The sequence below is a fragment of the Lynx canadensis genome, chromosome C2 (assembly GCF_007474595.2).
Source record: "Lynx canadensis isolate LIC74 chromosome C2, mLynCan4.pri.v2, whole genome shotgun sequence".
NCBI lineage: Eukaryota > Metazoa > Chordata > Mammalia > Carnivora > Felidae > Lynx > Lynx canadensis.
Genome location: NC_044311.2, coordinates 69426397 through 69449934, shown reverse-complemented (window position 1 = coordinate 69449934; position 23538 = coordinate 69426397). Strand labels below are relative to the sequence as shown.

The 23538-nt window shown below is 40.9% G+C and overlaps 1 pseudogene; it reads left to right on the top strand.

Moving 5' to 3' along the window:
- The first annotated feature begins 22960 nt into the window (after positions 1-22960).
- Positions 22961-23221, top strand: LOC115522859 (annotated as a pseudogene).
- The last annotated feature ends 317 nt before the right edge of the window (positions 23222-23538 follow it).

The window sequence follows — 23538 nt, the reverse complement described above, 5'->3', positions numbered from 1 at the left end:
TTGTAGACAGGAGCTAATTTTGCTACCTGCTTTCTCTAGACAGACTGTATCCTGTAGTCTAAGCCCATGACCCTCAAAGTGTGACTATCAAGTGGGTTCTCTGACATAACAAATCCTGTAAATACTAATTTAGAAGAATCCGGTCTGCAGTGACACTTGTCTTCCCCTCTCCTGATCCCAGACAGGAGCTTTATATAACAAAGAGGATTGTTGACTCTGCAGAACATAATCTGTTTTTGTTTTTTGTTTTTTTTAAGGATGAGATCTCTTTGCCTTTTTTCTTTTCTTTTTTCTTTCCTTCTTTTCTTTTCTTTTCTTTCTTCTTTCTTTCTTTCTTTCTTTCTTTCTTTCTTTCTTTCTTTCTTTCTTTCTTTCTTTCTTTCTTTTTTCTTTTTCTTTCTTTCTTTCTTTCTTTCTTTCTTTCTTTCTTTCTTTCTTTCTTTTCTTAAGATTTTACTTTGAGTAATCTCTACACCCAATGTGGGGCTCAAAGTCACGACCCCATGATCAAAAGTCATGTGCTCTACCAACTGAGCCAGCCAGGTGCGCTTCTTTGTCTTTTCTAAATTTTTTCAGTCTTTAGAGAGTTTTTGATAGCAGGACTCTGTTTTTGGGAGTAGATCCCATTGAGAAGCTGGTAACAGTTAATTAGGCTCCTCACAGCAAAATGAACATTTGTATCCAGCATAAAAATGTTCATACAATTCGAAGAGAGGCCCAGTGAAATCCATTTACAGATTACAGGCTAAGAAACCACATTTTATTATATTTCAATATCTGAAAGTATTTATGCATTCCTAAACTTAAACTTGAGTGAGCTTTAATTCAATGAGCACGTAATGAACATTTGCCCATTGCCTACACTTGAAGGGGATAAAGGAGAAACATTGGACATAGCTCCTGAGTTTTAGCTAGACCAAGGGAACACCCAGAGGGTGCAGACAGTATACAGTGCAGTAGGAAGACATTGTCAGTTTATGTAGGCAGAGAGTTACCCAAAAATGTCATCTGTGGGAGGTCTAGGAACCAACCTGTAATATGGGGAGGGGAGGGCTGCGGTCCAGCAAAGTCTCTATGCACTTGCAGATCAGGATATGAAGTGTGCACATAAGAAACACAGATGAGAGAAAAAGGAAGGCGCTTGAGTCCAGGATTTCTTACACGTTCTCTTCAAGGCTGGACTGCTCTCAGGTTCGTGAAGAACAGGCCTTGTCAGGCAGCCTATTCCTCTGTTGGCTCAGTCAAGGCACGGGAACAGTGACCGCACCCTTTTAAAAGCACCTGAAAATGTTCTTAACTCTGTAAGGAAAATAACAACTGAGAATGAGTGAGTCTACATCATGAAAAAAAACAAGCTGTTTACTTTAACAGCACACCCAAACCCATATACATTTAGAACTAATTTATAGGTCTAGTTTCTGGCTAGTGTTGGTGTTCCTCACGAATTCCTTCTCACTAGCAGATCACAGAAGCCATCAACCAGGTGGCATGACTTATTTCTGCTCAGCTTCTGGGAGGTGCAGTTCTCCTTACTATAAATTCACCATGCAAAACACTTGCTATAAAATAAATTCTCTCCCCCTTCTGTGGCTGGTGGGGTCTCATATAGGCCATCGTAGCTTTAGCAGGAAAAGGATTGACTGTTACCTAGAAGATTCCTTCCCTGGGGCTTTATGTCTCCTACCTCTCACTGTCTACTAATTACTTTTTCCTCCTCCTTTCCATGGTAGCAGCAAGAGTTAAAAGGATTCAGCTTGCTGCCTTGCCAAAATTTTGCTCTTTAGCTATTGAATCTTCAGTACAAATGGGCTCCACCTGCAGATTAACACAGACACACCTGGCTTGGCAGAAATGAGGAAGACGGAGAGGAACTGGGAGACAAGAGCAACAACATACAATTAGAAGCTAACATAAGATAGTGCATGATGAGATGCTCAATTATGAGATAATTTTATATGAGTGGAATCATGTAGGAAGGCTTTATGATGAAGGAGATGTCAGTGTTGTTTTGAAGTCTAGATGATAATCACCTAAATTGGAAGGACAGGCTGGATGTGGGAAGGTGAAGGGAGTGTGGAAGTATCATAGGTTTCCAGGAAGACAATAGGGTGCAGAGCAAAGAGCATGGGGCTTACAATCCATCATTGCACAAGTATTTCCCGGGAGTCTTTGTGCAAACACTGTTCTAGGTCTAGGTAGAGAGCAGTGAACCAAAGTACCTCCCCTCAGAGTGCATACAGGCTGGGGTGAGTGGATATGCTTTTGAACCTGGCTGTACAAATTATTATCTTGTTCATGTGGAGAAAACTATTCAACCTCTTTGGACCCGTGCTTCTTTAGCTATGCAACTGAGTTACATTAATTCCTTCACAGTTGAGTTAGGAATAGAATAAGCAGACAATGCACCTGGACCATGTAATAAGCTCTAAAATTCTATGGCAATTTTAGTCACCATTCCAATGAGTGAATGATAGGGTATATGATTTTTATCTTTTTTTAGGGGGGGCATCCTGGCTTCTTAAATTCTATTTTGAAGTTTATTTATTTTGAGAGACAGAACGAGGAAGGGAGAGGCAGAGAGAAAGGGAGAGAGAGGGAGTCCCAAGCAGGCTCTGTGCTGTCAGTACAGAGCCAGATGCAGGGCTTGAACCCATGACCCATGAGATTATGAACTGAGAGCTGAAATCAAGAGTCAGTCGCTTAATCGACTGAGCTAGCCAGGCGCCCCTTAAATATAAACTCTTGAAAAAAGAAAAGCTATCACCTGGCTGGTGAAGGCTCCAGTAAGATGCCAGCACCGAGTTCACCTGCCTCCCCTCTATTTGAAGGCTGTGTCCAGGACTACAGCTTTAGCTCTGGGGAGGAGCAGACAGTGTGCAAAGTGAAAGGAGATGAACAGCTCAACATAGGCTGACTGCAGATGATGAACGAAACCCTGCAGAGGAGATCGCTGTTTGTACCCGGTTGTATGGGAGGTACACTGATTGGGGAAAGGTGTCCCTTGACTGTGGATTTAAGGATCCGGTGTGCTTTGAGCTCATGGATGAGGTTGAAAACAACGTATTTTTAGAAAGTTCATTAATAGAACTATGTTTCCTGAAGCCCACAGTGGTTAGGATCAACCGCAAATACTGTATTTCTTTCTAAGAGCTTAGGCTTGAAAGCTATGGATTTCTTTTCTTTATGTTTTCAAAAATTTCTATATGGTTTATTGGTTGTAGTGACCTAAATACCTTCATCAAGCCGCAATTAAGTCCTTGGGACTGAGCCATGTGCCTCTATGGGAGGTAATTACAAAAGCTGGATTAATTTGCCATTGAATTATTTATGTAAGCATAAATATTGCAGAGGCAATTAAACCTCAGGTATTTCTTAAGGTGCGGATAAATCAATTTACATTGTGTTCCTCCAGTTCATTTCAGAGAAATGTTTGACAGGAAATAGAAATCTTTGTCAAAAGGCAAAAATACCTTAAGAATCCATCCCTCCATTAATTTTCTTTGCTCTCTAAACATACCCTGTGAAGTAATTTTATGTGTTATTGTAATTCTTTCCAACTGCCAGAGATAATAAGTCAAAAGACATTGAGAGTTCTCTCTTGTCAATACCAGGAAGTCAATCTTCTGTCTATTCTGGTATAATTTAGTGCAGTGCGAATCAACTGATTTCACAGATATTAACTTTATCGAATATACAAACGGAAGTGTTATAGGGAAAATAATTTCTCAGTGAACAGCAGAGATAACTTAGCAATCAGGATGCAATCTCTTTTTGGTCTCAAAACTTAACTCAAAGCCTGGAGCGTGTCTGGAATCTACTCCCCTTCTCCCCAAAAAGCAGTGATTTATAGAAATGAAACCTGCAGGATACATATTATGCAAACGCTCTGGGGAAGTGAATCATAGCACATCCAAACTAAAATTGATGGAGCTGCAGTGAAAATAAAGTTATTAAATTTGTGGTGAAGGGGAAAATGCAAAAGGTAACACTTTAACGATATCTCGTATATAAAACCAATCAGCTATTTCTGAAGAAGTTGCTTCTTGCAGCCACTGTGTCCTCTGCCCTTCTTAGCCCGTCATATACTTCCAGCCTCTGTCTTAACTTTTGGGCTTCTCTCATCATGCCAGTCAAGATTTCAGATTTATTTTACTAAAAAATTTTTTTAATGTTTATTTATTTTTGAGAGACCTAGAGGGGAGGAGCAGAGAGAGAGGGAGACAGAGAATCTGAAGCAGTCTCCAGGCTCTGAGCTGTCAGACAGAGCCTGAGGCGGGGCTCGAACTCACGGACCACGAGATCATGACCTGAGCTGAAGTTGGATGCTTAACTGACTGAGCCTCAGTGCCTTGAGATTTTTAAATTTTTATCACAGTTCTAGATTCCGAGCTGCATCTTATATTCTTTTTTTATGTATCAGGCCACCAAAGCCAACTCACAGCCCTCATTCAAAACCACGCTGATTTAATCCAATTCAGGTACTATTTTCCAGAGCAGCTGAACATTTCACAAATCTCATTCATCTTCATCTAGATCTTTCCGATGGTGGACACATTGAGGTATCCTAAGTAGAGAAGTTGAAGGATTCAAGACCTTACCTGACACAAACAAATTCACATGTTCTAGCACATTAAAGTAGAAGCTGTGGGAAGGTAGGGGCTTCTCTTAGTACTGATTCAATAATGAAGATACTTTAGTGCTTTGTGTATTGTCTGTGAACAACAAATGATGCATGAAGTTCCATAGTATTGGTTTGCATCGTGTGGGGGGTATAAGAGGGACAGTAAAATGTGGAGGGGACAAGCTTGAAGAATTTATTTTAATCCAGAATTCTGTGGGAAGCCGAACACAATGTCTTTCCCCAGTCTGGTTCATCCTTTACAAAGTAGAGAGTGGCTTTGCTGAAGTGCAAATCTCATTGGCATTTCTTGGCTTAAGACACATTTTTGGCTTCCCACTGCTCTTGATGTAAGGCACGACATCCTTATTATGGGCTGACAAGGCCCTGCATGGTCCATCCCTGTCTCTCTTTCCAGATTCATCTAGTTCTGCGTGCTACTGCCATGCAGCTACTTCCTTGAAAACACTGTGCTTGTCCTGTGCCGAGCACTGCACGTTGCTTCCTCTGTGTGGATGCTTCCTGCTGCCCAAATCCACTGATTCCTACCCATTCTTCAGATCTCAGCACAAAAGTTCAGGAAGACTTCTGGGTTCTTTGTGATATGGGAGGACAGTTCTCTGTAGATTTCTTTCATTCCTCACTGGTCCAAGCTTTTTGAGCACGTTTGAACAGTAAACAGCCTTGGAAGATAGAGATAGTGTTTCCCCTGAGAGATCTAGAAACATACCTCCCTGGAGACATCCTGGGTAGTCAAGCCTTCTTCCCCTCCTTGGAGACGTTTGCTTCCCTTCCAGAGCAGTAATGACGTTTCCCTTCTTCTCTGGAGGAGATTGATTTACATTAATTTCTCTCCAGAGGGTTAAATGGGCAGATGGACAGTCTTACCAAGAGTCAGTCTCCTAAAATTCGAGGTTCCTTTTTTGTGCTGCACCTTACTGCAGGAGCAGGTAATATCCATTCCTGATCCAGCTGCTCTGAGATTGGGCAGTGAGGGGCCATGCAGAGTACTGTTGTGGCTGCTGTTTTGGTATGAGTAACACTATCTGCATCTTGGACCCAAGAGTCTTGTGTCTTCTGTCATTATAGGTTTATGAACTGCTAGGTTATCTTGTTATAAATTTGTGATCCTTCATAGTTTCTGGTAACCTACAACTGGTCAGATCGCCCTTATCACAGTACCATGAACTACTCATTTATAGCATATATCATAACAGATTTTACATGTATTCATTATTTAATTAATTAAAGTTTCTCTCTCCCAATGGAAGAACAGCATGTTATATATTCTTTTCTTGTTGTACATCTTGCACCTAAAAGTGCCCAGCTTTCCTTAGGCACTTAAATATTGGTTGAATATGAAGAGAGAGGTTAATTTTAATTTAGAGGATGAGGAAAGTCTTCATAGAGAAGGAGACATTTGATGTGGGTGAGAACAGAGGATGTGCATGTCTGGCAGGGGGAACAGAGCAGTCAGTACTGGGGATGGAGCAGTGTGGGTCTGTATGAGCAATGGCTTGTGGCTTGGGTGTGGAGCAGTGTATGTGTGGTAATAATAAAAAGAGTCATTTTCTTGGCAGATGTTACTTTATTTCTGAATATAATGAAATGCAAGAAAATCTGAAGGCCAGTGGAAATGAGAGGCTGAAGTGTTTGGTGGAGACTTAATGTCAGCAAGACTAATAGAATCAAGAAGGACGGACTTATATATGCTTAGGAATTAGTTCGTTCTTTCTTTCTTTCTTTCTTTCTTTCTTTCTTTCTTTCTTTCTTTCTTTCTTTCGCAGTGCTAGTGAGGAAGTAGATTATATCTCAAAAAAAAAAAAAGTTTTCCCCTTTGGGTTGATGGAAGGAGGAAGATGATAGCTGAAGTACACTTCGTGTTTTGAGTTCTAAGCTGAATTTAGTATCTGTTAATTCCAAGGTATTTCAGGAGCAGGAAAAGCAAGAAAAAATATTGAGGCCCCACAAACAAAACAGAATCATCAACTGTGAAAGACAACACTAACTCTCATTTGTAAATGAGAAGGTGGAGACTGCCGGTGGTTTTGCATTGTGGGCTTTCCCATGGACAGAGCCTGTTGTGTCATGTCCTGGGGAGGGATTCTGGTATGCTCCCCGGACATGGAGACACGCTACGCAGGAACTCCTCCAGATCAAAACCCAGGGCAGGCGCTGAGCTGAATTAACATTCTGCCTGAATTAAGAATGTTTGCTTCTGCTTTCTTTGTTTTGTTCCTTTATTTAATTCAAAAATGGAATTGGGGAATTAATAAGTTACCTCTCAGGGATTCTTTAAGGGAAGAGTACTAAGAATATGCAATCTGTTTGCAAAACAACAAATCTTTTCTCAGAGATTGATTTCAGTGATAATATGTACAAAAATTATACTCTGATGGGACTGTCATGAATAAACCTCTATCCCTTTTAGTATTTAGGGCCCTCATTAATTCTTGAGATCTTCTGAATTCAGTTTAATCTCTAGGGTTTTTCGATACATATAATGCTGCTTGTCTTTTTGGTGAATGGCGAGAGGTAGCTATGCCTCTTGAAAGTAATCGGGTTGACTTTTTCTGACTTTTCACTTCTTTCCTCAGATCCTGTTACTATGGGTGTGCCTGGTTTGAATCTAACAGCATTTTCCCCCTTTCTATTCTGTTGTCATCAATCTTCTTTAGAAGGAGAGTCTAGATGAAACAAGCTGGTTAGAGCTGTGTGTAAAGTAAATGTAGACCAACTATGAGTGATGGTCTTGGGAGATGTATCAGTTAGGACCAGGTTGGGCCGCACATATAGAAAAATCCATAACAACGTTGGCTTAAACAAGATGATGTTTGTTTCTCACATAACATAAAGCTGGAAGTAGATAATTCAGAGCTTGCATGGGGTTATGGCAGATTTGATCTTTCAAAGATGGCTGTAACAATATCTTCTGCTCTTCTAAATTGTGATCTTGCCATTCCCCGTCCTCCTCCCCCAGAGGTAAATATGAGATCCTTCTCCTTGAACCTGGGCAAAACTTGTGATTGCTTCAATCAATAGAGAGTCAAAGTGGACCCTATATATTTTCTGAAGCTAGGTCACAAATGGCTCTCTAAACATTTGCTTGTTTCTGCTGCCATGCTGTTGGAAGCCCAGGCCACATTGGGAGGCCACGTGTAGGTGTTCTGGCTTATAGCTGCAATCCAGATCACAGCCAAAACTGAGCATGAACCTTCACACATGAGTGAGGAAGTCCACAGATGTATCCATGAGAAACCTCAGCAAGAATTGCCTAGTTAAGCTTAGTTAACCCTTAGAACCATGAGAGACAATTATAGTAAATAATTGCTGTTGTTTTATTGCCACCAAATTGTCATTCATCTGTTACTCAGAAATATGATTGGAATAGAGACTCAAGAAAGTTTTTGGTGACCCAGGCTCTTTAGCTCTCTGCTCTATGATCTTTAGCACATAACTCTCATCCTCATTTTTTAACGTTTATTATTTAAAAAAAAAATTAAATGTTTTTTATTTATTTTTGAAGGAGAGACAGACAGAGCATGAGCAGGGGAGGAGCAGAGAGAGAGGGAGACATAGAATTGAAGCAGGCTCCAGGCTCTAAGCTGTCAGCACAGAGCCGATGTGGGCCTCAAACTCAAGAACTGTGAGATCATGCCTGAGCCAAAGTCGGACGCTTAACGACTGAGCCACCAGGTGCCTCAATGTTTATTCATTTTTGAGAGACAGAGTGCAATCAGGGAGGGGCAGAGAGAGAGAGGACACAGAATCCGAAGCAGGCTCCAGCCTTTGACTGACAGCCCAGAGCCCGATGTGGGGCTCAAACCCACGAACCATGAGATCATGACCTGAGCTGATGTCGGACACTTAACCAACTGAGCCACCCAGGCGCCCCTCTCATCTCATGTTTTAAGATGTTGCCAGAGCTCCAGTCACCCCATCTGTTTTCCAGGCAGCAGGATGGAGGTATGGAAGAAGAAGAGTGTACTTCCGCCCTTTTAGGGAAATTCCTGCAAGTACTATACAGTATTTCTAGGTTTTAGTGGCTGGAATTTTGTTACATGGTCACTCTCAGCAGCAGGGAAAACTGAAAAAAATGAATCTTTTTATTTTGGGTTGTAATGTACAAGCCCTAAAATTGGGTGTTTGAGGAGGAAGAACAGAATGGCTGTTGGATTCAACAACTGGTAGTTTTAAGGGCTTTCTATGAGCCAAGTGCAGGAACTGTAATGCATAGAAGCTGGCACTCTTTCACTGTGTTTCTCAGTGACTTTGGCTGATGGTTAGATAACCTATGTGTTTAACTTTCACTGTAACTGGAACTTTAGTATGCTTATTTGGTATTTTCTGCATTGGTATGGTAGCTGATAAGCAATACTTGATAAGTATCCTCTAAACTTCCTATTAAAATGTCACAAATAACCACAAAAAAGGTGGCAGCAAAGCTATTAAACTGAGGAGGAAGCAAAAATACTTGAATCAAGCTAGACTATTATTCCTGCACATGGTTGGGATTCTATTTTGAAAAGCATTTTTCTATAGCTTCGTGTACTCCATCCACCATCTGAACCAGAATATTATGGAGAAAGGGGAACATTTTGATGAAGGTCAGTGATCATCCCTGACTCTGGACTCTGAGTCCTTCCCAGTGAACGAATCAGGTAGCTGTTTTCATTTGCATAGGAATCATCTGCTGAACAAGAAATACCTGTGACATGTCCTCCAAATCTCCCACACTTCCCCCAAGACTCCTCCTTTCTTATATCCATTAAGGGGTCCATATGCAGACTACAACTTCCAGAATTCTGAAATATACCTTGTAGGAGATCGTCGAGGATAGGTCATGAGTAACTGCATCCTGGGGTATCTCATTGCTTTAGGAAAGGCCCTTATGTAAAGGCAGAACTGGGAAAAGGAAGAGAGGCCAGAGGACCACCAGTTGGAGTGGGGTGGGCGTGGATCATTATGAACAAGTCTACACTGAAGGACTCAACATTTCTAGATGATTCCCCTAGATGAATGCCCATAGGTTCCATGGCTGGGCAGGAGGCTGGGCACACTATTCTCCCTTCTAGGTCTAAAACGTATCTAGTCCCAAATGCTCAGGGAGGTGATGAGGGAGTCTCTCATCCTCAAGCACTCTGTGTACAGAGAAAGAGCTGATTTCATTCAGAGAGCAGTAAACAAAGCTTCCCTTAACTCAATCAGATAGAGGAAACTCAGAAAATCTTTACCAAACCGATAGCAAGTATTTATGTTTTTAAAGGGCAAAGATAAAACAAAGCCTCTGGGAGTAGCGTAAAGCCATTAAAGATTCTGTCCAATCTGTTGCTGTCCCACAAGTACACCTACAGGCTGTGGGATGAGAACTGATGAGAACCCACAGTCACTGAAAGATTTTCAATCATCAAATATTCAATTATGTTCTCTATGTCCTATTTACTAGAGCGGAGAGGCAGACATTAAAAAAAATGGTTTGCCATAATAGGAATTGGTTTCAGTTTCACAGACTCTGTACTCTCCTAGTTGCATTTGTTTGCTAGTGTAATTTAGCTGCCCACTAGCAAGAAGCACAGACAATACCATGTACAAGTAGAAAACACTGAACATTTGCTTTGGGGCAACCTGGAGACAGAGTAACATAAAAAGAAAAAAAAAAAAAAAACAACAACTAACCACTCCACAATCTCCACTCATTGTTTTATAATCTTCTACTTTACTGTCTGTCTGTTATTCTCTCTGTCCATTTGTTGTTACTGTATACTACCTTTTAACATGGGTCAGTGGAGAATAACTGTTATAGAATTTGCTGCATTAGTATTCACTTTATATATGCCATTCAGACATTTTATTATGGATTGAATATTTGTGTTCTCCCCAAATTCATATGTGGATGCCCTAATCCCCAAAGGCGATATTTGGAGGCCTTTGGGACGCAATTAGGGTTAGAATAGGTCTTGATGGTAGTATCTCATGATGGGATTAGTGGACTTATAGGAAGAGGAAGAGAGACAGATCCCTCTCTCTATCTTTGCCATGTGAGGACACAGTAAGAAGGCAGCCACTTGTCAGCCAGGAAGAGAGCTCTCACCAGAAATTGAATTGGCTAGGACCCAGATCTTGAATTTTCTGCTCTCCAGATCTGTGGGAAAATACATTTCTGTTGTTTGCCAGCCAGTTTATGGTATTTTGTTATGGTTGTCCAACCTAATATGGATTTCTATTTAAAATGGTGATCAGGAAGGTGCAAATGATAGACAACATTTAGATTTGCACCATTTGTTGGACATTGTCTTAGATGGTTTAAGGGCTTTTAATTCCACAGCAACATTATGAGTTAGGTGTTATTAATAGGTCCCAATTGACAGATAAAGAGAGTTTAAAGTCACTGAACCAAGGCCCTATAGTTAGGAAGTAGTAGACCTGGGGCTTGAACCTAAGATTGTCCTTTTCCTATACTGGATATGGTACTTCAGTTCTGAAAATTGTCAGTTGATAATTGTAGCTACTGTGCATATTATGCTTTGTTTTGTAAAATGTGTATCTATTTGCATCTGCTTCTCACAGCATCCCCAGGAGTAGGTATTCTTGATTTTGGCCTCAAACATAGGTATCCTTGGGTCACATCTAGTGCTCTTCCCATGATGCCTGATTTGCCACTCCACATTGTAGCAGTGACTGTCAGTGCCCACACTGTCCTTTCATGTCTCATCGTGCCATTATAGGTTAACTGCATTCAATTCCCAGAACATATCTCAGTTGCTGAGTACCTTTCCTGGCTGCTGCAGCCAGTCTGCCACATGCCCAGCAGGTCTGAATTCCCAGGTATTAACACCTGTTTTCCCCTCAACCGATGACTGATGAGAGTTGCTATATAATTGCCCCCCCTCCCTCACCCTGGTGGCATAATCCTAATGTGTGTCCTTCACAGGCTCTGGATTTTTCTCCCTTAGTTGTGGTTGAGCTCCAACTGCTCGTAAGGGTAACTTGCTTGTGGACATGTCCCTTATTGCGTACCTTCTGTCCCTGTCTCCATTCCCATAGTGCTGTTTTCCCCCTCCTGTCAAATAAAGTACTTGCACTTGAGTTCCTTGTTTCAAATTTGGCTTCTGGAGGAGCCAACCTCGGAGAACTCTGCATTGGTGTGTGACAGTCATTATATGCTTTATCTGGCGCTTAAGGTCTTCATTATTTTATCCCGTCTCCCCAACCACATTGTAAACGGTGTGAACATACAGTTGTTCCTTCATGACACCTAGACCCTCATGTGTTTGGGATTCAAGAAGGTTGTTAAGGACACTGAGCAGCCCATTGCATGGCTGCTGTGTGGGGCCTCCCGGGGCAGGGCTGGGCTCATGATGCAAACTCACTGTGGGCTGCTGTGGTGACTCATATAGTCCTAACTCATTCTGTCTCTCAGTAACATTTTATCTTGAGATGCTTAATAATCTTTTTGAGTCTAGGTTTGTCACCCATTAAAAACAGTGGCTGTCTTGAAAACAGCAGTGGCCTCACCCTGATTTTGAATTTTTCCTGGTGCTGAGTACTCCCAGGGAATTTCCCATAAACTTGTGTTTGGAAGTATATATGCTGTTTTTGACTTATTGGTTATTCCACACATGCTATGTGCTTTCCTTTTATATCTGTGTCACAGCTGTTATAGTTGTTTATTACATTAAACAAAGTTCATCTGAACTTCAGTTACAAGTTTGTGTTAGGATTACATTCAGATCAAAGTTCATCTTTGCGCTACTTACTAGGAAAAAAGAGGGTTTGTTAAGTTTGGTGTAGGTAAAAGTTTGTCTGGGAAATGTTTATTTCCCTAAAAGAAGCTTTTTTTTTATTGTTTAAACTATTTCGCGTATATTTATAAGGTAAACAGAAGCAGAGACTTGGCTTTTTTACACTAATAACAAGCCATTGTTTATTCATTGCTGCAGAACTTTTATTGAGTGATATTGGTGTTTGAATGAACACATGCACTGGCTAGGGTGCACGAAACATCTCTGGACTCATTTAGGTGTCACACTAGACTGCCCTGCTGGAATTTGGACTGTGGAGTGCCATTTAATCTATGTGTGTTTGCAGGGAGAGGAGAGAATTGGTTAAACATGAAGCTTCCCATCACATTCATGGGTGGTATGATGGACACTTTTTGAGTGGCGGCCCAGCTCCCAGTAATTCAACATGTTCTGATCCATGGGCATGGACTCCCAGCTGCCATCTGCCATGTCTGGTCCAATATGACCTTGCTTTCTTGGCAATAGCTTATTTTTCTCAGTGGTATCCTCTGAATGTAAATTGGGTCATTTATATTCTCTCTCTTGGAAATTTTAGAATTTTAAACCAAAAACAATGGACCTGAGATTCATTATGATTGAGTGATGTCAATGCCAGCCTTCCAAAGGAGTAGTTCTCAAGCCTGGCTATACATTGAGATCAGTTGGAGAGTTGTTAAGTACACTTATTCATGGGCCTCAGCTCCAGAGATTCTAATGTAATTTGTTTGAGTGGAGCCTTTGCATTGCTTTTGTTTCAAATCTACCCATATTGGGGGGGGGAAACTTCTTATTCTACCCTTGATTCTTTGGCTGGTCTAGTAGCCAAATTAACATAAGACAAATTAGCAAGAGGAAAACAAATTTAATTCACCACAAAGACAATGAGACTCAAGGACAAACTGGGCAAATGAGGCTTATATGCCATCCTGAGCTAAAGAGTGGGATAGGGGATCTGGTGCTTCAGCAGGGAGGTGGGCGATTCACAAGACCATAAGAAGAACAGATGTTTGGTAATTAGATGTTTGTCCTGCCGTACAGATAGGTCATTCAGTTAAAAAAAAAATTATTGTTGGTAATAACTCTTTCTGGTCAGGTCCCCTATCTAAATTCTTCAGCTAGTTTAAGGGAGAGGTAAAGATTTTTCTGGAATCTGCTGGGTCTTGATTGTCTTCAGCTCAAAATAGTCCACATACCAAAGTAACACATTTTGGGAAACTTGTTCTGAACCCCTTCACCCATGTGATTCTATTATGTACTCAAGGTCAAAAGTCAACGCGCTATTGGAAATTGCCGAAGAAGTCCCTGGAGAGGCATAAAATCCTTCCTGTGTCCTTCTAATAGATATTCTGTCTCTTTCTCTCTCTCTCTCCCTTCCCCTCCCTCCCTTCTTCCTTGTAGATGTCTCTGAATGTAGCCAGTGTTCACATTTATTCCTTACTACTAGAACTATCATAATTATTATAGATTGAAGGGGAGCAGAATGTACCACCCCAGAATATGTCTCTTTGGCATAAGGATTATTTTAGGCTGATTGTTTTTTAAGAAACAGCAGACCCAGTAGAAGTTACCCTTTTGTAAGAGACGTTTACATGTATAAGGGGAGTCTCCATTTCTAAGGGTGTCTTTCTCTGTACCAGGAAGGTTGACCAAGTGTCTAGAAACTCTTATTGGTGGAGAAGGTTCTGAGGAATCTGCATAACAACTATATCCTTGTTTACTGTGCTCTCCTGGTAACCGCCCCAGAATGGCTCCCTGACCCCCAACATCTTTTGTTGTTATGTGGAGATGTTATTTAAGGTGATGGCCTGGGCCATTTCAGAGATAACTCAGTTTTCCCAGGTATTTCTCCTGTATATAGGAAGCATACTTGTTATTATTCTTGTTATTTTACTTGTTTGGTTTTCTTCTTTTAATCTGTCTTTTTTATTACCAAGGTCTCTCAGCCAAGCACCTAGAAGGGTAGAGGACAAATTATTTTTCCTTCCCCACTAGATGATATCAGTGTCAAGATTACCATCTTTGGAATTTTTTGGTTCATAAAAGTATATCAGTTAGCCATATAACTCCCCATTTTGCCATTATGGATCTGGGCTTTTAAAAATCACTATTCTGTGTTTTCCAGTATTTTCCTAAAGGGTCCTTCATATTCCCCTTAAGATATGAATATTTGTTTTTTTTTAGGGTTTCAGGCACTAATTCTATTTCCTTATTTTAGCTTCCTATTTTTATGTCTGCATAATTCTTGTCACACTGCCCAGATTGTAACTTTTGGGAGCAAATAATAAAGATAGAATGTCTTGAATTTGCATTGGGTGAACTGGAGTTTATATCTTTTCTCTTCACTCTCAGTAGCCCCAATGTGTGTGTATGTGTTACTGCATGTGTGTGAGCACATGTGTGCATGGGTATTTTAGTATATATGCAGTTGCACTCCTCACACTTTAATATATTATAAAATATTTACCTTTCTTCTTTTTCTGGCTGTCCTTCATTTTCCTTATTTGCTCCACATGATTCCAAAGAGATGAGGAACTTAATATGAGCATTTGTGTTGCTTACTGTCAGTCTGAAAAACAATTGCCAATAGACTCTATTGGTTTGTATTATCAAACATACATATAGTTTCTCTCTCTCTCTCTCTCTCACTCTGTCTCTCATACACACACACACACACACACACACACACACACACACACAATCAAATTTTAGTGTAACCAAATTGCCGAATATATCTTTGGCATGGCTGCCTTGTCAGTGACCAGCTGAGACTTCTGATACAGGACTCAGTATGTATATGCTCCCCAGCTGTACGGACCAGCTGGCAGATGGCACCATGCTGGCACAGGGGTACAGTTAGCCCCACCAGCATGCCATTCCACCCAGAAATAGAACCAGAGGGTTGATTTCTCCCTCTGCACTGTCAGCAGAAATGTCCTTTCAGAATCACTTAGGATAGTTTTGTGAGTATGAAGGAGATCCATTTATTAGCATAACTTATCTAGTAGCCTTATAGCCTTATTTAAGATTGGGAGAACCCAGCGATTTTTAATTGAAAATACTGGTTGTGAACTGCTATGAGATTTAATAATGTTATTTCTGCCTTAAAATTCCATTACCCAGGATTGAGCCAAAGTGCTTTTGTGAGTCACTTGGATTCATCTCCTGGCCAGCTGCACATTTGATTTTGAATTACTGTGCTGCCTTGGGTCCAAGAAAATGTCCACTGTTCTGACATCCTTTCTTGTTTCTGTTTTAAAGTGAGGAATGATAAACTGGGCTGGGGACCAAGAGATAATCAAAAGATAAATACAATCAAGAGATAAATATTTGGATTACATTTCTACCACAAGAGTTTGCTTGACATCTGATTTAACTACGTTGCGATTTGATGGTAATTCACTGAAAAATTGCTATAATCCAGCCTTTAGGAGTTATTCCTTTAATACAAACAAACCAAATATACTCACGGCCCATCTCACCTGTACTTGGGAATCCTTGTATCTCTATGAGGTGGGGGCAGGGAGGTTAAACTTCCCAGTAGGTCTTCCTTTGGTTTCCTGCTTATGCTAAACTCCTACTTGCTGCCCTCCATCTGATTTCCTGGCCAGTATCTCCCTTTCTGTTTTTTCATCAATTCCATATATAGGACAATTTTGCCTTTGATTTTCTACCAATTTTCTCTTACCCAAGACAGTAAAATCTAAGACAGTCTATCTAGTAGACTTCTACTGAAAATTCGGAGGTAAGGAGTGTGTGGGGGGCATGTGTGTATTATGGGCTCAATTGTTTCTCCCTCCACGTTCATATATTGAAGTCCTAATCTCTATTACCTTAGAAAGTAACTGTATTGTAGGGTTTTTTCTCTTTTTTTTTTATTTTTTGTAATTTAACTTTATTTTTTATTTTTTAAAATTTACATCCAAATTAGTATATAGTGAAGCAGTGATTTCAGGAGTAGATTCCTTAATACCCCTTACCCATTTAGCCCATCCCCCCTCCCACAACCCCTCCAGCAACCCTCAGTTTGTTCTACATATTTATGAGTCTCTTTTGTCTCCCTCCCTGTTTTTATATTATTTTTGTTTCCCTTTCCTTATGTTCATCTGTTTTGTGCCTTCAAGTCCTCATATGAGTGAAGTCATATGATTTTTGTCTTTCTCTGACTGACTAATTTCACTTAGCATAATACCCTCTAGTTCCATCCACATAGTTGCAAATGGCAAGATTTCATTCTTTTTGATTGCCGAGTAGTACTCCATTGTATATATATACCACATCTTCTTTAGCCATTCATCCATCGATGGACATTTGGGCTCTTTCCATACTTTGGCTATTGTTGATAGTGCTGCTATAAACATGGGGGTGCATGTGTCCCTTCGAAACAGCACACCTGTATCCCGTGGATAAATGCCTAGTAGTGCAATTGCTGGGTTGTAGGGTAGTTCTAGTTTTAGTTTTTTTGAGGAACCTCCATACTGTTTTCCAGAGTGGCTGCATCAGCTTGCATTGCCACCAACAACACAAAAGAGATCCTCTTTCTCCGCATCCTCGCCAACATCTGTTGTTGCTTGAGTTGTTAATGTTAGCCATTCTGACAGGTGTAAGGTGGTATCTCATTGTGGTTTTGGTTTGTATTTCCCTGATAATGAGTGATGTTGAACATTTTTTCATGTGTCAGTTGGCCATCTGGATGTCTTCTTTGAAGAAGTGTCTATTCATGTCTTTTGCCCATTTCTTCACTGGATTATTTGTTTTTTGGGTGTTGAGTTTGATGAGTTCTTTGTAGATTTTGGATACTAACCCTTTATCTGACATGTCATTCACAAATATCTTCTCCCATTCTGTCGGTTGCCTTTTAGTTTTGCTGATTGTTTCCTTCGCTGTGCAGAAGCTTTTAATTTTGATGAGGTTCCAGTAGTTCATTTTTGCTTTTGTTTCCCTTGCCTCCGGAGTCGTGTTGAGTAAGAAATTACTGAGGGCAAGCTCAAAGAGGTTTTTGCCTGCTTCCTCCTTGAGGATTTTGATGGCTTCCTGTCTTACATTGAGGTCTTTCAACCATTTAGAGTTTATTATTTTTGTGTATGGTGTAAGAAAATGGTCAAGATTCATTCTTCTGCATGTTGCTGTCCAGTTTTCCCAGCACCACTTGCTGAAGAGACTGTCTTTGTTGCATTGTATATTTTTTCCTGCTTTGTCAAAGATTAGTTGGCCATACGTTTGTGGACCCATTTCTGGGTTCTCTGTTCTATTCCATTGATCTGAGTGTCTGTTCTTGTGCCAGTACCATACTGTCTTGATGGTTACAGCTTTGTAGTATAGCTTGAAGTCTGGGATTGTGATGCCTCCTGCTTTGGTTTTCTTTTTCAAGATTGCTTTGGCTATTCAGGGTCTTTTCTGGTTCCATACAAATTTTAGGATGATTTGTTCTAGCTCTGTGAAGAATGCTGGTGTTACTTTGATAGGGATTGCATTTAATATGTAGATTGCTTTGGGTAGTATCGACATTTTAACAATATTTGTTCTTCCTATCCAGGAGCATGGACTCTTTTTCCATTTCTTTGCATCTTCTTCAGTTTCTTTAATAAGCTTTCTATAGTTTTCATTGTATAAATTTTTCACCTCTTTGGTTAGATTTATTCCTAGGTATTTTATGGTTTTTGTGCAACTGTAAATAGGATCGATTCCTTGATTTTCTTTTGCTTCGTTGTTGGTGTATAGGAATGCAACCGATTTCTGTGCATTGATTTTATATCCTGCAGCTTTGCTGAATTCATGAATCAGTTCTAGCAGTTTTTTGGTGGAATCTTTTGGGTTTTCCATATAGAGTATCATGTCATCTGCGAAGAGTGAAAGTTTGACCTCTGAAGGTAGGGTTTTTAAAGAGGTAATTTAAGTTTACATGAGATCATTGGTGTGGGCCCTAATCTAGTATGATTGATATCCTTTTTTTTAAGTTTATTTATTTATTTTGAGAGAGAGAGCAAGTGTGTGTGTGAGTAGGGGAGGAGAAGGGGAAGAGAGAGAATTGTAAGCAGCTCCACACTCAGTGTGAGTTGACACTGGATTCTAAGACTGTGAGATCATGACCTGAGCCTAAATCAAGAGGCAGATGCTTAACCAACTGAGCCACCCACATGCCTCTGAAGAGTAGCCATCTTTAAAGATGTCTTGGCTTCCATCACTACTGAAGATTTCTCGCAGCCATCCTTTCCTCTTATGATCTTGTCTTTCTATTTTCATGTTGTCAGTACCTTTCTTTCTCTTTAGACCTTTTTATCTCTTCCTGATTCTACCTCTAAGGAGGAGAAAACTCTCAAATTTGTCCAAGAGAATGGAATTCTCAGGGAAGTTCAAGGCTAGGTGGGTGCTTGGGGTCCAGAGAGACCTGGCAGCTCTGCCACTTCGCAGCGGTGGATGTTGGGTTGGTTGCTGAGGCTCTCCATTCCTCAGTGTCCGTATCTGTAAATTGGAGATGGTGATGACACTTACCTTACCAGAGTTCTTTTGATGGTTAAATGTAAAGCACTTAGCGGAGTACTGAGCTCAACAAATACAAGCTATTATTATCACCATCCCATCAAGTGGTACATTAGTAGGTGGAGAAAAAAGATGATAAATTGATGCAGGTGCCCAACCAGACTGTGTATAAATACTAAACAAGGTCACATTTCCTTTGATATACAAATGAGCCAGGCAGATCCTTCTCTTTGAGTTAGTACACCTCTTCCTTTATGAACTCTGCTGTCTTTACTCCTCAATGCTCCTGTTCAGGCACTGTCAGGTTCTCTGAGGGCCTGATAGCACTAAAGTGGACTCATACAAAGGAGCCACTGAGCAGGTATCTTGCTTGCCTATAGTATAGAGCTCAAGTTGTCCTCCTGGCTCACAGAAGATCCAGCCTAATTCATAGAGTAGGAGAACAAAAAGGAGTTTGGGGCAGGAGTCTTAGTTAATAATAATGTCTGCATGTGTATGTGTGCATATTTCTTGGGGACACAGAGATCTAACCCTTGTCACCTTTACTACAACCAATAGAATTGTTGCTGTTAATTGAGGCACAAGTAGAAACAGCATATGCTCTTAAAACTGCTGGCATGAGCTCATTGCAAGATTGGCCAGCCTGCAATGTTGGCACCCCCATGCATGCCTTTGTAACCCAAAAGTGGTTAGAGAGACTGTCTGTAAGAGGCCAGCAGCCAGAGTACCCCCAAAGATGTATAATCCTAGAGAACTGACACTTTAGGCACCCAGTGCAAGAAGATTCCCAAATGACACGAGTGTGTGGCCATTAGGGATACGAGTTGTACAACAGCGTCAATACATTCTGGCATCAAAACTTGATTTCATCCCCTTTGAAAGCTTTCCCTTTTATGTGTTGTTAATGAAAGACATTGAGGAGAAAGTACTGTTCAAACCTTGACTTTTTGTCTAATATGAACCCTTACAATTTCTCACACAGAGCTTTTAGGGGGTAGTTATTAATTACACACATTATAGATTATAAAATCAATATGCCTGAATTCCTCTAAATTATCCCATAATTTGATCACAGAGTACCTCAGTTAACAAGGCAGAAATAACTTTTAAATGATGCCTAATTACCACCCTAACCACCAGATGTCAGTTTTTAAATGCAGGTCACAGATCAAAAGGCATTTTTTACAATTGTAGGGGAGGGAACGGTGGCTGGTGAAAGAAGTTCAGCAGTCACGGTACATGACTTCCTGGGGAGTGTGTTTGGGAATTCAGGCAGTGGTGGGAAATTCATTTCCAGTTGAACAGTGCTGATGGGATGATGGAGTTTTGTGTGTGTGTTCATGTTATAGAAATGTTACAGGGTGATCCTGACCAGCGTGTGCCTGGACCCCAGAAACTATCAGAAGGGCCCCAGATAGATGCTGTGTTGAACCGAATATCCTGTAGTGGTGACGTTTTGTAGGTGACAGAGGTGGATGTGTGGTATATGTGAAGGGTGGGAGGTCAGTGAGGAGTCTCTCTTGATCTCTCCAAGCAGCACATCACACACAGTAGCCAGCAACCCAGGGGCTGCATAACTTTGAATACAGTCCCTCAATCCAATTTCCAGATAAAAGCCTGCCTCTGTGTTACTACTTCTCAAACATGCCTGGATATTTACATTTCAGTGGCTAACAAGCAATGCCATTGTTTTCATTGTCAAAATTCTATTTAATCAATAGATAATATAAAATTTGAAATTCTGTATCTTTCTCCAACTGAAGATGCCCCTCTCTCTATGAGATCAGTAAAGCTATTTTCATTTGTATGAAAGAAGATGTAGCCTTGCCATAAATGTTTTTGTTTTTCTAAATTGGCCCTCATATAGAAATTGAGGTACAGCCTGATTTCTTGACTTCCTGCCTTTCAGGCTCATGGGGATGCTAAGAGCCACTGCATTTCAAAGAGGCAGGGTAGTGTGGTAAAGGCGTTGTGCTCTTTGAACTTACAGAGTATTGTGTTCTACTCAGAGATTTACTGCCTTTTTTTTTTTTTTTAACTTTGGGCAGGGTAAGCTGAAGGTTAAATGTGGTTTATGACACCTCTTTCCTGGAGTTATTGTGAGGATGATATGAAATACTGTAACTTAAGTGCTGGCCCTTGGTAGGTCGCGGTAACCTGCAGCTATCACCCCATCAAGCATCATCATCAACGTCGTCCATCATTATAACCGTCTTATCTACTCATAGTTTCATAAACATATGAAACCAATTCCTGACCTGCAGTGTTTGCATATCCGCTCCCCCCCCTGCCCCGCCCCATTTTGTTCTGTCTTCTAAGTCATACCTGTTCTCCTAGGTGGGGCTTGAATCTAATCTTCCCCTCACCTCACTATTCCTGCTTAGGATACTCCTCCTTTGTTCCATTCTGTGGTTGCTTTGCTACTGTTTGTTGCTGTGTCTTCTCATATTTTCTTATATCTGCCTTTTCTCCCCACTGAAAGTTCTGGAAAGCAAGAACTTGCTTCACCTTTGTGTGAGTCTTGTCAGTTCTGTACCAAGTAGAGTCCATACCAAGAGGTCAATACTTACTTGAATGATGAATAAAAACATGCACATTGTTAAGTATATTCACTTGGTCATATCAGTGGATATAGATTAAAACACACAGAATGACAGAGCTGGGGAGAAACCTTTGAACTTATCTAGTTCATCTTTTATTTAATAGGTAGGGAAACTAAGATCCAACTAAGATCCAACACTTAACTGTGTTCTTGTTGCCTGAACTGTATCATGCTCTGAAAGTATATAGGAGTTTTTGGGGTGCCTGGGTGGCTCAGTTGGTTGGGCATCTGACTTCGGCTCCGGTCATGATCTCACAGCTCGTGGGCTCAAGCCCCCTATCAGTCTCTGTGCTGACAGCTCAGAGCCTGGTGCCTGCTTTGGATTCTGTGTCTCCCTCCCTTTCTGCCCCTCCCCCACTTGTTCTCCCTCCCCCCCCAAATATAAATAAACATTAAAAACCATTTGAAAGTATACAGAAGTTTTATGTCATAATAAACCTAAACATGTAACATTTCTGTTGAAGCATATTGGATTCTTTGTATGTGGACTGCCAGAAAAATGTCTCTTTAAAAAAAAAAATATTTCAAGGATTTTTTTTTTTTTTTAAATCAAGAACAATTCAGCATACTGATATATATGTTCACAGACAGGACCACTATATATCCATATGCTTATTAGCATGGGAACTTTTAGCTGCCTGCCTCACCTTCATTCTCTCCTTTATTTTTTCTAATAAACATGGACTTTGTGTAGGTCTACTTTCCTCCTTCATGTAGCCCATGGGATTCAGAGGAAGCTGACTCCATTTTGCTCCAGGGAAGGATCATGATTAAGACTTTAAACCAATCAGATTAATCTTGGAGTCAGCCAGTTTAAGAATGGACATGTGGGGGCGCCTGGGTGGCTCAGTCGGTTAAGCGGCCGACTTTGGCTCAGGTCATGATCTCGCGGTCCGTGAATTCAAGCCCCACTTCGGGCTCTGTGCTGACAGCTCAGAGCCTGGAGCCTGTTTCGGATTCTGTGTCTCCCTCTCTCTGACCCTCCCCCGTTCATGCTCTGTCTCTCTCTGTCTCAAAAACAAATAAACGTTAAAAAAAAAAAAAAAAAAGAATGGACATGTGTCAGTATTTCAACCAATGAGCCAAGAGAAATGGTTTTTCAGAGCTTTATGGGAAAAATCCTTCTCTCCCTCCTAGGATCCTTCTGAGAACCATTCTCTCTCTGCCACTGAATGTGAATAGCATGCCATGTGGCCCAGATTTCTACTGGAAGCATCCTAAAGCTCTAAAAGGAACTAGCCTTGAGATAAAACAACATTGTGGACGACAGGGCATAATGCAACGTGGGCTCTTTGTGATGTTGTCCAGCTGCAAGTCAGCAACCATACTACCTAGTGAGGCAAGCTGTATACCTAACATAACTGGTGCATTTCAGAGATGGGCCAAAGCTTCGGCAGGGATGGCCACTCCTGCCGGGGCTGAGCATCGCCAGCCCCTCCCCCAGGAGACCGTTGCAGTTGGCCAGTCCCACCCATGGCAACCATGTGTCACCAAAAAGCTGTGTTAAAAAAAAATGCCCGTATGCCCGAGAAAATGCAACAGGACCTGGCGGAGCGTACTACTCAGGCGTTGGAGAAATAGAACATAGAGAAGGCTATTGCGGCCCTTATGAAGGAGTTTGATGAGAAGTACAAACCCACCTGTTACTGCATTGTGGGGAGGAACTTAAGTAGTTCTGTGACACAGGAAACCAAACACTTCATCTACTTTTACCTGGGCCAGGTGGCCATTTGTTCTGTTTAAATCTAGTTAAAGGCATGGACTATGCCCATGGGTTTGTCCACAAACCCAGTGATCCATCCCAAAACAAGGACTAAAATCCTAAATTTCAAGCACTGATGTCTTTGGCCTTGCCTATGGGAATGGCTCAATCTTTGGACCTTTATTTTATTTTGTACAGGGCATTTTCTGTACGGATTATTGTGGCTATAGAACAGCGAAACAGCTTGCTTTTGTATTTATTTTCTATTCCATACCTTTCTGCTCCTTGTTTTTTCTCCTCAAAATCCATTCCTTTCAAAAAAAATCTCTTGGCAGAAGCAAAACAAAACAACGGAAAC